A 15724-nucleotide genomic window follows, 5' to 3' on the forward strand; every position below is an offset into this window, starting at 1 on the left:
CCCCCCGAGTTGTCCCTTGGAAGGCTCAGGACCACAGAGTCAACGGTCCCCTGCCTGGTGAGGGTGCGCTCTGGGAGGCATACTTGTTGCTTTTGAACTTAAGGAGAACACATGGAAGAAACAGAAGCTGGGAGGGAGTGGGGAGGGAAGGGAAGAGAGGAAGGTGGGAGAGGCGCTCGCCCTGGACCGAGCCGACGCGAGGGGAAGGGTCGGGGCTGAGAACCCGAGTTTCCAGGGGGTCGGCGCTGCAGCTGGAGAGGGCTGGATTCTGAAGCCACTGACAGGGGCCATGCGCTCGGAGCCGGCTGCTGAGTGTTTCGGTTCCCGCCGCCCCCAACAATCCCCGCCCCCCCCCATAAACCAGGGCCTGAATTAGTCATCTGGGACCGAGCTTGAGCTCACAGTCTGTGATTGGTACTTGAGTCCTGTTGATGGGGGGGGGGGGGGTGGGCAGCAGGGGCAGGAAAATAGAAGAATGAGGCTTGATTCTGTGCTTCTGGACTTATAATCTAGTGGGGGCAAGAACAGAATATTAGATCAAGACTTGGGGAACAGTGGAGAGTCAAGCCTGGGATGGGGCAGACGCCAAGTGTCCAAGGCAGGGCCCGGTGGTCTGCGGGACAGCTGGGAGGGGGCAACATGGAGGGGCTGGGGACAGCGGGACACAGGCTTATGTCTGAGTGCAGGGGAGACCCCCAAAACATAAATGGAGGGCCTTCCCGGTGCTCTCAGGTGTGGCTAGGTAAGAGAAGTGTGGAGGCAGACGGGAGGGGTGCGAGCGGTCAGCCCAGGAAGCTTCCTAGGGAAGTGATGAACAGATTGCCTCGAGATTGGACCAGTGCCCGTGGGCCCGTCCACCTCTCAGCCAGGCTGACTCCGAGAACAGCCGGGCTCACTTCCCGAGCCGAGAGGAGGGCAGTACAGCCTCTCAGCTCTCCTGTTTCTGTAGTTTGAGCAGGAGCTTCCAAGGGCTGGAAAATTCTAAGGTGGGGTTTTTGGTTTGTTTTTGGTTGTTTTAGCCCAAAGTGAGACCTAGGAGGCAGGGATTGACTCCTTTCTTATGCGAGAGGATGCTGAGTGTAAGATTCATTCCGCAGGGGTCTTTGAAAAATCCAGCCTTCTTGCCACACCTACAGCCACGTGGGCTGAACTGAGAAAGAAACTGGGTGGCCCAAGGCCCAGCCTGGTCTTCTCACCGAGGCAGGCGTGGGGAGGAGGGAGGTGAGCAGACTGTGGATGGCTGCGTAGATGTCCCCCCTTGTCATGGACTTGTGCGCGGGTCCCCAGACCAGTATCCAAGTCACCCCTTTCATGGACACAAACTCTCGAGTGCCGCACGACTAGCAGGGTCCAGCCACGGTGAGCGTGATGCTTGGCCTTGTCAGTAGTACTGGCCAGCCGGGGTCCCTGAAAATGGACCTTTTAATTTTGCCTCCTGATCTCAGCTCAGCTCTTAGCTAATAGAAGCCTTGGATTTTTCCAACCTCCTCACTGTTCTCTTTCAAACCACGTACTTTCCTCTTCCTTTAAAAGTGTTGCAGTCTGGGGGCGCCTGGGTGGCTCAGTCGTTAAGCATCTGCCTTCAGCTCAGGTCATGATCCCAGCGTTCTGGGATCAAGCCCCCATCCGGCTCCCTGCTCAGCGGGAAGCTGCTTCTCCCTCTCCTGCTCCCCCTGCTTGTGTTCCCTCTCGTGCTGTGTCTCTCTCTGTCAAATAAGTAAATTTTTTTTAAAAACATCTTTAAAAAGTGTCGCCGTCTGTCCTCCCACAGGCCGCCCGCACGGACGAGTCTTGCCCTGTACCTTCTCAAAAACCCCCTTACTATTCCTTCATACACAGCCTGTGGGCTTAGATGGGCTCCTGCCTGTGCTTTTTCTGTGCATTATTTTGTATTAAGTGGTGTTCAGTTCGTTCTAGTAGGTGGATTCATTCAATTGGTAATTCCCTATGGTCAGTTAAGGTTTTCATTTCTTACAGGGATTTGACTCTGTATCATTGCTATTAACGCTTTATGCTTTGGTAAATATTTATTGACCATGTATTAGGCACCAGGTGCCGCACATGGCATTTTCATGGGTATTAGTTATTTTCTTAGTTCTCATGATGATCCTGGGAAGTTTGCCTCATTTTATACAGGAGGAAATTGAGGCTCTGTGAACTTGAACCATTTGCCGAGATTACGTAGCTGGTGTATGACAGACTAGGGTTCAGATTCAGGTCCTCTGACTGCAAAGTAGCAGCCCCCATGCCCCCTCCCCGCCCCCCTCCCCCGCACTGCACTGTTTGAGCACATGGCAAACTTCCAACAGTGAAAACGTGTGTCTTAGCCGCCACCATGTCATGGCGACCAAGCAGGACCTCCGAGGCCCTACACTTTCCCAGCCCCAAGACCCCGAGGACTTGCTGTTCTGCCACCAGGGCTGACAGTGTGAATCCACGGGCTTTCTGTGTCTCTGGTAAACCTTTCCTCTCCCTGACAAACTTCTTTTCCATGAGCATGACTTAAGGCTAGAGCCCTAAAAGAGGTTAATGACGGAGTCCAGAGCTCTGACCTCAAGAACTAAAATTTGGGGTTTTGAGAAGGGTGTAATCATAAGCACCCGATGCTCAAGGACCTGGCAAAGCTGCCTCCTCAAACCCACAAACCCGTGGCATTGGACTTGGGAGTTGGTCTTGACCTTTAGCCTGTGTCGCACTGGGGACCGTAGGCAAATCATTTCACCTTTCTGGGACTGTTCATTCTTCTGACACTGGAGATGGCCATACGAGCTCAGAGGACTGGGGGAAACCCGCTGACAAGGGCTAGTTCCCCACCTGCAGCAGATAGATGCTCACGGTAGCCAGCCTCTTCCCACTGGGGAGCGGTCTGTTGCCCCGCGCTGACCCCAGCGAAGTCCTCCCAAAGCAGGGCCTTGAAGCGATCGGTTTTCAGATAGAATTCTGCAGGTCTTATCACTTCGGTTATTCACCAGGAAATCAAGGCCAGAGGGCTGTGGGTTCCGCCGCTCCAGGCAGGCGGCAGCCAACCTGTCCTTGGAGTTGGTCAGGCTCGCCCCGTCCCTCCCGCCTCGCGCGCTGCATGCGGACACAGCTGTCTGCCGGCTCAGTGTGGTTCCCTGCCGCCGCCGTCTCCTGAAGGTCACACTGGCATGTCTGCCCTGTCTTCCTCGGATCATACATTCCTTTCCTTTCTCAATCGCCTTTGGCATCTTTTCGCCCTAAGATAGAGCGATAGAGGGAAGTAGGGAGACAGTAGAAAACAAAACCAGACTCGGGTTCTTGTTTTGATTTTGCTTTGCGAGTGAGGTATGTGGTGGTATTTTATTGCTTCACGTCTGCTTTTACCGGAGTCTGCCATCTGCCTGGTAATAATGGCTTCATCTCCTTAGTCACTCGTGAGTTAGAGACACGCCGGCAGGTTCCAGAGAATAAGAGAACAGACACCCAGCACGTCGAAGCAGAGCCAGCCCTCCGCCCCACAGTTACCCCGCTGCCGTGTTGGGGGGCTCCCAGCATGATGAGGGACTCTAGGCGGCCCGAGGAGGGTAGAACGGAGGCTGTGGAGTCAGGGCTCCTCATTCTCTCCCAGGCTGCTCTACCTTTTCTTTTTGGTTCGGGCAGACTGCCGAGGTTTGAGAGCCCCGAGGACAGGGTTTTGCTGCTTCTTGCAGAGAGAACCAGATACAGAAACAGGAGCTGAGGAGAAGTAAGACAAAGCCCCAAGAAAACTCTGTGGGGCTCTTCCTTTTCACATAACCCAAACAGCTCATGTATTTGGCCTTAAATGCAGACCTTGTCCTTGCTTTGCGAGCTCCATTGGCTGAACCACATTCAGAGTCACACTTTGATGGCTGGACGTAAACTTGGGGCTGACACTTGGGGGCCTTTGGGGTTTTGGAGACTTCTAAGGTGGAAGGCTGAGCTGGGGTGGCCTGTGTTCAGGAAAAGGTCGTGAGGAGGCAGGCAGAATGTTACCCTTGCATAGTGACAGGACAGCGTACGGCCTTCCCCTTAACCAGGGGCAACAGGCAGAATCTCCCGTGAGCCGTATTGGGACTCCAGAAGGAAAAAAGACGGCAGAACACAAGGTGTGAAAGGGCGCCTTCCTGGAGAGAGAGCATCAGGCCTGGGTCTCGCCGCCACCGTCCTGTCCTGCCCCTGCCCTTCCGTCTGGGGCTGCTGGAGGTAGAGGCCTGGCACTTCCCACAAACCGTGGCCATCTGGCGGTTAGACCCTGCCTACCTTGTGCTTCTTATCAAAGCTTTGAGATGTATGAGGACAGTTTTAGAAATATTTTCACCAGTAAGATCAGAAGGGTGGGGGCGCCTGGGTGGCTCAGTTGGTTGAACGTCCGACTCTTGATTTCAGCTTGGGTCATGATCTCAGGGTCATGGGATTGAACCCCACGTCAGGCTCGTGCTCAGCACAATCTGCTTGAGAGTCTCTCTCTCTCTGACCCTCCCCCTGCTTGTGCTTGCTCTCTCAAAATAAATAAATAAAATCTAAAAAAAAAAAAAAAAAAGATCAGAAGAGTGCTTTCTGCTCATCTGAAAAGTCAAATTAATGATAACTATGATTCTTCAAGCGCTATATTGCTGGTACCTGCTACTGCCCGATGCGGCTGTGACAGAAAGGTGAGTTTTCTGGATAATGGGACCTCCTCACCATAAGGCGTCTCTGCCAGGCCCTGAAGACAAAGGAGTCAAGACTGAGCCAGAAGGGCATCTGGGTGTGTCCTTGGAGGGGTGTCTGCATTTTAGTAGCGAGCAGGAATGCTGTGTTTTTAAGGCCTGGCAGACAAAGGAGACAGGGCAACTCCCAGCACCCAGACGCTGGGGGGAGGCCTGGCACGACACCCACATGGACCCCTCAAACACATGGGTTCTGACTTCCGACACAGGTGCCCAGGGCTTCTTGAAGACCCTGCTGCTGGTGCTGTGCTGAGCCGGGGCTGGGTAGGAGGGGGCTGGACTAGGGAGTGATCCGTTTGAACAGATTTTCCGCTCAGAATCCAGAGCGCTCTATCCCCTGGTGGGATTCGCCCTTCACGTTAGGCCAAGACCCAAGCCAGGCGCTTCCCCAGAACCAGCCAGGCCTGGCTCAGAGCTCACTGCAGGCATCTGTCACCACCCACTCGCTCTGAGTCATCCCACACTTATCTGCTGAAATCGCAGAGCCTGGAAATGCGCTTACCGGTTGGTCTTCCAACACAAACTCCGGGGGGACACTTGGGAAGAAGGTGGGTCTTGGTGGGGGAGGGGCGTGCTCCATCCCGGCCTGGGGTGGGCTGAGGGGCTCTGAGTGCCCCACTCAAGGACCTGGGGACCCCTCTCCTCCAGGCCCCTTGGGCCAGCGTCAGAATGTCCCTGTAGGCCTTGTTAGCGGCCACCTGGCAGCTCTCCCCAGAAGGACTTGTTCCTTCTTCTGGCTGCATAGAGAGGACATTGGGCCACGCCACCACGTACAAAATTTGTTTTTCCTCTTTTTCCCAGATCTCTACTTGGTAGATGAGAATAATCACCCACTTCCCCGCCCCGTCCCCCTCCTCCTGCCTCCCTGCTTCCACTGTCTTCTAAATGGGGAGGAAAAGCCTCTGTCCGTGGACCAGAGCGCCCAGTGTTTCTCAAAGGGTGGCCCTGGGGGCTCGTTAGACTATGCCTTCCTGGGCCCCACCGCAGCCCACTGAATGGGGTCCTCAGGGCTTCTCAGTAGCATCTTACGTGCTCTGAGGACTGGCTTTACAGGAGACAGGAATCTGTACTTAGAGTGGATTGACTTGGACTCAGCGTTTCCCCTCCTGTTCGTCTATCTAAAAGGAAAATTCTGGGGACATCTGGGTGGTGCAGTCAGCTAAGCCTCTGCCTTCGGCTCCGGTCAGGATCCTGGGGTCCAGCCCTGTGTCAGGCTCTGCACTCAGCCAGAAGTCTGCTTGTCTCTCTGCCTCTCTCCCTGCTCACGTGTGCATGCGCATGCACTCTCTCTCTCAAATAAATAAAATATTTTTAAAAAAGAAGAAAGAAAATTCTAGACCTTCTTGTCCAAGGTCCAACTAGACACTGAGTCTAACAGTCCCCCCCCTCCCCCACCATGCCCCAAGTCAGCTTTCTCTAGTTTCGTTCATGGAGATAGATAAGAGAGTATTGTGCAATTGCAAAAAAAAAAAAAAAAAAATCCAAAGAGTGTTTTTCAGTAATTCCAAATGCCTCAGGACTCTGGTTAATCCAAAGTTCTGAGACCTGCATCTATGTCTTGCTTGGAATGCTGTCAAAAAAGAGCTCTGTAAAATGCATTTACCAGTGAAACAAACCTGACATCACCCAGCTTCTGGTACTTTCGAGCCCTCGGTAATGGCACTTGGACAAAGTCTGGCGTGCCGGTGAGGACGGATGTCGGGTTGAGATAAACTGCCCGTGATCCACATTCTTCACCACATTTAAATATCCACCATGTTCTTGGTGCTCAGTGGTCCTTGCATTTCCTGCTTGGCTGGACAGACCGGGTAGTTAATAGAGAGGTGGTGGGGAATCGTGGCCTCAGCCCATGGGCACCTCTGGGTATCCCCTTCCCCCCCCAAGTGCCTCCCTAGGGTCCCCCCTCCAGTGCTCCCCAAACTGGCCTCATCCAAGAGCTGTTTCTGTCTGAACATCCCCACTGCACCTGAATTTCTCTTTTCATTCCTGGGCTGTCAGAGCCCTTTCTGAGATTAGCTCAACCGGTAATCCCCTAATTCAGAGCAGGGATTTGTGTCATGGGTTGTCTCTCATGGTTATCATTTCAATATTACCTTGATCCAAATAAAGGGCCTTGGGATAGGAAATTTAGGATTGTGACAGCTCACACTATTAGGGTTTTACCCTTGGGAGAAATTGGGTGTTTGGTGTCCAACACATCTCTCCTCCTAGATCTGTAGCCACTGTGCCTCTAGCTGGGTCCTGGAAGGTGGAGTGCAGACTTTCAGACCCCAGGAAGGGGAAGAAGAGACAACTGTGCCCCATCGGATCGGTGTAACCAGGTACTTCGTCACCAGGAGGGCGACTAAAACCAGAGCATTTTGCTGGAAATAGAGTATAGCTATCACCCACACTGCACAGCTGCTTCCTGAAAATTCTACTCCCACTGCATGAGAAAGCACATTCAGTATTCCAGGATCAATAATGTAGACATCTTCCCTGTGTTCTGCAGATTGTACGTTTTTCTTTTTTCTCTCTTAAGGTATGGGGATGGGCGGTGGCTGGTGGGTCACTCTGGGCTCGGATTTATTGACCTATAGCTTACATACAGTGCCATGCACCAAGTTGAAGTGTGCAGTTAGATTGTGATAGATGGGAGTGGGCACGCGACCACCACTCTCACGACAGAGCTCATCTCCATGACCCCGTGGGTCCCTCAGGCCCCTCTGCAGTCTCTCTCCTCCCCCAGCCCCATCCTGAGACTGGGGAGGAGTGTGGGGCTCCCCTGTGAATGCCCAGTTCCAGACACACAAGTTCCCTGACACGTGTTTCAATGAATAAAGACGTCAGTGGCTCTAACGTATTTTAAAAATTCTCCCAAGCCTCCTCTGGTTTCTCCCACTCATCCTACATTTCGGAAGACTGTCTGATAAACACTTGTTAATAAATAATTTCTGCATTTAGTCATTGCTGAGACCAGTCTCCCGATCGGCCTGAGACCATCAGCGTTACTGGAGCCGATGACATGAGAGCAGTGAAAGCGGGGGCTGGCCGTCCCATTGCCCGCGTGGTCACGGCGACATGTGCATTTCCTTCCCATCTCCTGAAAGACCGAAAAACCCGGCAGGAGCGTCCCTCCCAGACTAGAAGCCCCAGCCTACATCACCCCCCGCCTCTCTCAAAGATAGCAGCATTCTGCCCCGACATAATGGCATCTTGCCTTTACGAACCAGGGGAGTAGCTCGTGTTATGTATTTACATGTGTATGTATATTAACTCATGATCTGAGAGGAACTCCTATGATTCCCATTTTATGGATGAGGAAACTGACACACAGAGAAACTGACGTCCACAAGATCACGTAGCTTTCTGGTCATCTGTTGCTGTATCCCAAGCCACGCAGACCTTAGAAGTGTGGTTGGGGATCGTCGCAGTTCCGGGGGTTTTCTGGCTCGCGGTGGGCCCAGTTCCCATGTGATGTTCCACCAGTGTTCTTGGCCAGACAGCAGCTGAGGGCCGAGGGCTCTGAAGGTCTCTTCACCCCGTGTCAGGTGCCTGGGCTGGCAGACGGCTGCTGGAAGTGTCTCAGTGCAGCCTCTCCCCTTGGCTGGCAGGAGCTTCCCCGTGGCCGGGTGGTCTCCAGGCAGCGGGACTTTTAACAGCTGGTGTCCCCCGCGGGGCAGATTCCAGGAGATCCAGGGATAAGCCACCGGCTTCCTACCACGTGATCCTCCTGGGGCATTTCTGTTGATTATAGGGGCCCAGACTCGGGGAGGGGAGAGGAGGAGGGACTGTTCCTCTGCAGGAACGCCTGGCTTGTGCATTTAGGGACGGTGGCACTTGGTGCCTCAGACTAGCACGAAGCCCCTCCCCGGCAGCCCTCTGACTTGGACGTGAGCCCTGGCGAGGAGCTTCCCATCACCGCTGGCCTGATGGACACACCATAAAACACACTTCTGGGGCATCATTTCTGTTCTGTTTTACTAACAAGAATGACAAAGCCGGCTGGGTCTGTGCTCATGTCAGGACCCAGGTCATACCTGCAGGCGGAGAGGGACCGTCCCCCAGCTTGCTGACCCAAGGACTTGACTCTGCGCTGCACGGCACACCAGAGATGAAAGTAAACAGGTGAAACATAGGAGATACAGGTGCCGTTCCGCACCGATCCAGCCAAATCCTGAACTTTGACAGCACAGCCAGCCTGTGGGTGAGGCTCTAAGGGAAGCAGAGCCTCCTCCCCCGGAGTGAGGAGGGCAGAATGGCACTGACGTAAGGAGGATGCGTGACAGTTTTGTCTGGAAATCACAAATTCACGGCCGTTTGAGCCACAGTCATGCTTCTGGGGACATATCCTAGAAATAAGAAGAATGCACAAAGTTCTTTTGACGGCCTGGTCCTGATGGCCAAAGATTAGAGACGCAGACTGCCACAGGGGCTGGTACAACTAGAATGTTCCATCCAAAGGAGTGTGCGCTGGATACCGGAGAAATCTCTCTGTGCTGATAGTGAATGACATCCTGGATAAGCAAAGTGTGAGGCAGAAAAAGTATGAGACTAAGGGGTCCCGTATTAGATAGGATGCTCGAGCATCAAGTCTAGTAGGATATGCAGCTAAAGATGGTTCCTTTGGGGGCACAGCATGGATGGGGCCAAGGGTGGGACCCCAACTTTTCCATCCTACATCGTCTTGTTTTGACTTCCAGATCCCGTGAATTTAGCTCTTAACCCACATGCATGGACAGCAGAGCTGCTGTCCTCAAGAGTGCTCGCGGTCTCTGCGGAGATGAAATTTATCAATAAATCCCAGACAGAGCTTGAGGGATTTAAATTCTTAAAACTCTTTAACTCGAAACTCTTTAAATTCTTAAGCAAGTATCTGGAACTCTTGAACTGCATGAGGTTAGAGAAGGTCCCAGCTGGTCTCGTTAGGGAAAGGCGTCATGGGTCTTGAGATAGTTCTTGGGGGATGAGTAGGTCCTCTTACCTGTGTGTATGAGAAACGGGGTGGGGTGGCTAGTCCTAGCGGGGGGTGCTGTCAGCTCGCATGCCTCAGACCGATACGCAGGAGTCCTCGCGTGTCCAGCACAGATGACTGTGCTCTGGCTAGTTGAGGAAAGGTTGGAGTGAGAGCCCCAGCGTGGCCGAGGGGGACGGGTCAAGGCACCCTACACTGTGAGGAAACAACTTCCTGAATCAGAGTTTCTCAGCCTGTCTTTAGAAAGATGTGATTTCGCATTTTGCAACAGACTGTGTTTGCAGCATCCCGTGGCGCTAGACAATAGGAAAGAATTACAAAGGCTCTTCAGTTACCTGAACCTGACCTAGAAATTCCGTGACCGTTGAACAAGTGTCAAGCTCAAAATGAAATTGTAATGCATAAAAAAAAAATCTTCGTGTGTCCTGACCTTTGCTGACGTGCAAGGTTCCGGCCACAGCAGGCAGGCCAGTCCCACATGGCCTGGCTGCACTGGGGTGTGGTGACTTCGTGCTCAGGCAGGAGGGACCCTAAGGTCTCGGCCAGCAGGTCTCCCATTCAGCCTGATCCTGTTCTCCAAGCTGGGCGCAGGCACAGACCAGAGAGAACTAGCCTACATGATCTTTTATTTCTGTCCTTTAACATGCAGATGGGGCCATGTGCACAGAAGGAGAGGCAGTAGGGAATGTCCCTGGCGGCTCTGGTTTCCCTCTCTGCCTCTGGGATTTCCCTTTCTTCTCTGTGGACCTCCCCCAGATCATGCCCATCGTGGTTCTGGAACAGAGTCCATGCACTGCGCGCGCGAGGACTTGTGCTTTGCGTGCAGAGGGAGGTGTCCCCGGGGCCTCACAGATATAAAGGGTAGAGGGATGTGTGGTCCAGAGGCTTCCAGGACATACTGGTAGCGACCACAAGTGAAAATGAGGGGCTGGCCTGGCAAAGGGACAGACAGCTCCAAGGTCCTCTGTCTCTAGGAATATCCCCATAGGACCTGGTCCAGAATCCTCTGGGCTTCTTCAGCAAGAAATAAAGGTTCCAAACCACTCTAGCAAGGAGTAGATGAGAAATGCGGAGGACAGGCTCAGGGACGTGTTTCATCCTAGGCCTATCCTGGCCCACAGGGAGACATACATGGCCTGGGGACACAGGCTACACACAGGAGACATCTCAGTGATCAGATCCTCTTAAGAGATGATGACTTTTAACCCAATTCTTAGGATTTTGGAAGCAGACATTTTTCCTCCCTTGAAAAAGCAAAGCCACAAACAAGCCCTGTGTTTTGTACCTGACTCCCTGCTGTGGCAGAGGCTGATCTAGAAGTTTCTGCTGTTCTGGTGACTTTGGCCTCATGTCCAGCATTTTTCTTCCCTCCCCTACTTACATAACAAGCCCCTCCAGAACAGAATGGGTTTGTTGGCAGCAAAACAACAACAACAACAACCAGAAAAACCTAGCAGATTTCTTGTTTGGATTCGCTAGCACTGTGGTTTGTGGCTTTGAGTACTTGACCGGGATCCGTGAGTTTCTCTCTGCCCACTCAGTCTCCAGCCTGGCGCTGGGATTTGTCCTCCCACGCCACACATCCTGAGGCTGCCTGGTGACTCCGGCGAGCACCTGCTTCCATCTGGAGCATGAAGGCCCAAGCCCCACCACTGGGTCCCCACTGGCTGGCTTGGCCTGAAAGAGGGGACCTGGGCTCTCAGAACTTCCTGGCCCTCACACTGCCCAACCCCACTGGTCACCTTATCTCCTCACTTATCTTTTCTGCCTGGAGCCTTCGACAGGATCCCCTCTGCTCAGGACCCTGAGTCTGGGCATGTGCAGTGCACCTGCTCCTCTGTGTTCCGGAAGGCATCAGAGCCATGGACGTTTGGGGGGGGGGAGTGACCAAGCCCCAGCTCCTTCTTCAAACGGAGTGATGCATGGTTCTCTCAGAGGAGCTGCAGGCAGGCCCCTCAGCTAGACCCCAGGCTCCCTTCTGTCTCTGGATGGTAACGGCACAGGGTGGGTGCTGAGCCCTGTGGCACGGGTATTGGTTGGCCATCGGCCCTGAGGCCAGCTCTAGCCTTTTGTTGCTCTTGCCTTACTAGAGCAGTTCTAGATTTGCAGAACAACTGAACAGCCGTGCAGGAAAGTCCAGAGAGTTCCCACATACCGCCTCCCCTCCCCACCAGTACCTCTTGCATTCTGAGGTATGTTTGTTATAGTTGATGAACTTATACTAATACCTTATTATTATGTTAACATATAATATATTATTTGTTTCAGGGGTACAGGTCTGTGATTTATCACTTACAATTCACAGCGCTCTCCATAACACACACCCTCCCCAATGTCCCTCCCCCGGCCACCCCCTCCCTCCAACCCTTCCTCCCCTCCAGCAGCCCTCAGTTTGTTTCCTGAGATTATGAGTCTCTGTGGCTTGTCTCCCTCTCTGTTTCATCTTGTTTCATTTTCCCCTCCATTCCCCTTTGATCCTCTGTCTTGTTCTCAGATTCCTCGGATCAGTGAGATCATACGATGATTCTCTTTCTCGGATTGACTTATTCAGCTCAGCGTAATACCCTCTAGTTCCATCCACGTTGTTGCAAATGGCAAGATTTCGGTTTTTGATGGCTGCGTAGTATTCCATTGTGTATTTATATACCACATCTTCTGGATCCGTTCATCTGTGGATGGACCATTAATACCTTATTACTAACAAAAGCCTGGGGTTGACGTTGGGCTCACTCTTGGTGTGGTCCATTCTGTGGGTTTGGACACATGTACAGTGACATGTATTTACCATTTTGGTATCAGACAGCATAGTGCGCCCTGAAAATGCCTGCTCTCCTGCCCCCATCCCGTGGTGGCTCTGCCTCACTGCTGTTTGTCCAGGTGCCTCTGGAGCCAGACCCCATGCCAGGTGGGTCAGCACAGACTCAGCCGTGTAGACAGGAGTCCACAGACTCAGCCGTGTAGACAGGAGTCCTCTCGTCACAGGACTGGGGAGAGGGAGGGCCTGGAACAGAATGGGGTGGTTTGGAGGGCCTCTAGGACCTCCTACCTCAAGCATGGGACATGAGGGCCAGACATGGGAAGTGGGTTTCCAATCGGCAGCGGTGGGTCAGGGCAGAAGTCTGTACCCAGGCCTATAGCAGCAGGGGCATAGGCCCAATTTAGCTGCCTTTTTAACCCTAGGAGCTAAATTAGGAAACAGGACCAAAAAGTGAATTTTTAAAAAGAACCAGTCATTTGGCCACTTTGAGAGTCATTAGTTTACCCTGGGGGCAACTTGGGCACAGGATGGGGTCCCTGGAAGCCTCCATGGTCACGAGCTCTGTGGGAGGGGGCTGCTTTTCTGAGAACTCTGGTTTCCCATGTGGAGCTGCCCGGTGTGAGCCTCACATGGCCCTCGGCAGGCCCAGCCCTGGAGGGAAGGGGACACCGGCAGATGCCATCTCCTGGCCCACCGGTCTCCATGCACACCTGCTCAGGGCTCTGGCAGACAGCACCTGCGGCCCCTCTGGGGAGCGCACCCACCGGTCCTGTGGTTCCAGTAACTTCTTGGAGCAGCTGCTCACCCTGATCGCCACCACACGGATGTGGCGGATTCCGGGAATCACACATTTCACACAAAGCTGGTGGTTCCAAAGAAGGGCCAGAGCTTTGTCGCTGGAGGAAGGATGTGGAAATGCCAAACTTGTATCAGAGGATGGCCTCGCGGACCGACCCCGATGGACATTTACTGTGCGCCCAGGACAGCCAGGCCCATGTGAGGGGCTCGCATTGTGCTGTGACTGTGTAAGATCGTGGTGCTGTCCTCTTCTGCGGTAGAAACATAAGCTAGAAAGTCCACATCAGCTACAGAGAGCATCGTGTGACCGAGAGAGAACCTGGCTAGGAGTCACAGTACCCGGATTTGGTTCGTGACTGTGTCGTGTGGCTTTGAGCCACTCGGACTGATCTCTCCAGACAGCATTACTCCACCTGGCCCTGAAGGGGACTGATTGGTTTGGAAGATTTCTATTTTATTTTGTCTTATTTTATTTATTTGACAGAGAGAGAGAGAGAGAGAGAGAGAGCGAGCACGCCCAAGCACAGCAGTGGGGAGGGGCAGAGGGAAAAGCAGGCTTCCCACTGAGCAGGGAGCCTGATGCAGGGTTCGATCCCAGGACCCCAGGATCATGACCTGAGCTGAAAGCAGATGCTTAACGACTGAGCCACCCCAGGTGCCCCAGATTCAGAAGATTTCTGAGACCTTTTACAACTGTCCTATATATACTGTGACTATGTTATTCCCCTAGGCTTAGGTGTCAGGAGATCCAGGGGTCTGCAGCAGGTGTGGGCCAGGTGGGCACAGGTGCTGACAGACACCACTCTGCAGGACTGGGCGGTTGCTCCAAGGGCAGATCCCAGGGCTGGCCAGGGCTGCTGGGGTTGGCGGAAGCCAGGCTGCCCCTGGTGGCTCGGAGCAGCCCTGCCCACTGCTCTCAGGGCCACGAGAGGGTGGCAGGGGGGACTCAGGGCCAGGACCAAAGGGGAGCAGGGAAGGACTTGCCCACCTCTCATGATGGTCAAGAGAGGTGGCTCTCTGTCTCTTTACTCCTTGCATATTTCTGGCCACAAAATCCAGGGAGAGGTCCGAGGGCTCCGGCACAGGACAGAGGAAAACAGATAGTTCTTATCTTTCTCCTCTCTCATGACATCTCGAGGGACCAAGGCTCAGCTCCTCTCTGAAATCTACCCGTACCTGCTTCCAAGCTTGCGGGGCCCAACTATGGAGTCTCCTTTGTCCACAGCGCAGTAAGACGTGCATTGTCCTACATCCGCCTGTGTGTGGGATCAAAAATGCGGCGAAACAATGAAAGGCATCCTTCTTTTGTTCTCGTTCCCAGTGTTTTGATGGTTGTGTGGGATCCACTAAATCGACGTGATGATCCATTGGTGGGTTTGGCCTGTTCGTTTGCAAACCGTGGCCAGATGTTTCTGGAGCAGGCAGTTCACGCAGGAAGAAACAAAGAAAACCACCTCTCTTCATCATGCGTAGTGCAGAAAGCCTTTGAATTCTTTCTGCGTCCTTGGTGTTTGCTGCTTACTCTGAACGTCTTGTACTTTTCAGCGTGTGACGTGCTGGCCCAGAGCAGGTGGGCGGCACGGCAAGAGGGGTTGGGGGAGGAATGCTCCTTTCCTGCTGAAAGTGGGACGAACCTTCTGATGCATGGTGTTACAAATAGGGACATTGGCTATTCTGGAAACCGTGAGCTGGAAAGCTTTGCGGCTCTCAGCTCAGCTCCTGGGCCAAGCCCCAGAGCCGCACTGGGTAGGTGGCTGGGAGCAGAAATGCACAAGCAGAATTGCACAAGACCCTCCCGCAGAGGGGAGGGTGTGTCTCAGAACCGGCCAGCAGCGCCGTGACCTTATAAAAATGTTCCCTGGGTGCCTAGTTGTACTCTAATTTGCGGTGTCCCTCCTGCAGTTTGCCTGCAAGCGTAGACCCAAACGGTCTGCTTTTCCCTGTGGGGCCAGCACTGCCTGCAGGGTGGGGGCGGGTGGGGGGCTCGGGGCTGACACAGGGCCATTTGGATCTGTGGGATGGACCCAGCAACCCCACGGCTTTCCCTCGTGGCTGGTGTTTTTCCTCGTGAAGGGGACATTAAAGCAGGGGAGCCCCCACGGCCAGAGTCACCCAGCCAGGCAGCAGTATGTGGCCCACCTAAGGCTCCCACAGTCTTGGTTTAGTGGTTTGGTGTTTCATTTGCAAGTAAATAAACCCTGTCCAGAAACCCAGCCTTGGTCTTTTCAAGCTCTATCTTAAGATTTGTCTTAGCAAAATAGTGAAATGTCAAAGCTGAAAACAGCCCTAGAGATGAAGGGCTGTCCCTCCTCCCACAGATGGCGCGTCTGTTCAGTCTGTCCTTGCCTTCCGAAGGCTTGAGCCATCCCAGAGAGCCCTGGGCGGGCCATTCCCTGTCCTCAGATCTCGGTGAGTGCACACACCGGGCCACCGTCCGGCTCTGGCTCCTCGTTAGCACCTTCCCCAGCATTGGTTTTGTTTCACGGAAGGACAGACTCTCGTCTGAGTCCAGCCGCGAGCCTG

General features: G+C 53.6%; 1 protein-coding gene across 3 annotated transcripts in view; it reads left to right on the plus strand.

The window, feature by feature from the left end:
• Positions 1–15724, plus strand: part of PRKAG2 (protein kinase AMP-activated non-catalytic subunit gamma 2) — a 245234-nt gene that overhangs the window by 48924 nt on the left and 180586 nt on the right. The gene's annotated exons all lie outside the window — the stretch shown is intronic.

The sequence above is a fragment of the Mustela nigripes genome, chromosome 4, assembly GCF_022355385.1.
Source record: "Mustela nigripes isolate SB6536 chromosome 4, MUSNIG.SB6536, whole genome shotgun sequence".
NCBI lineage: Eukaryota > Metazoa > Chordata > Mammalia > Carnivora > Mustelidae > Mustela > Mustela nigripes.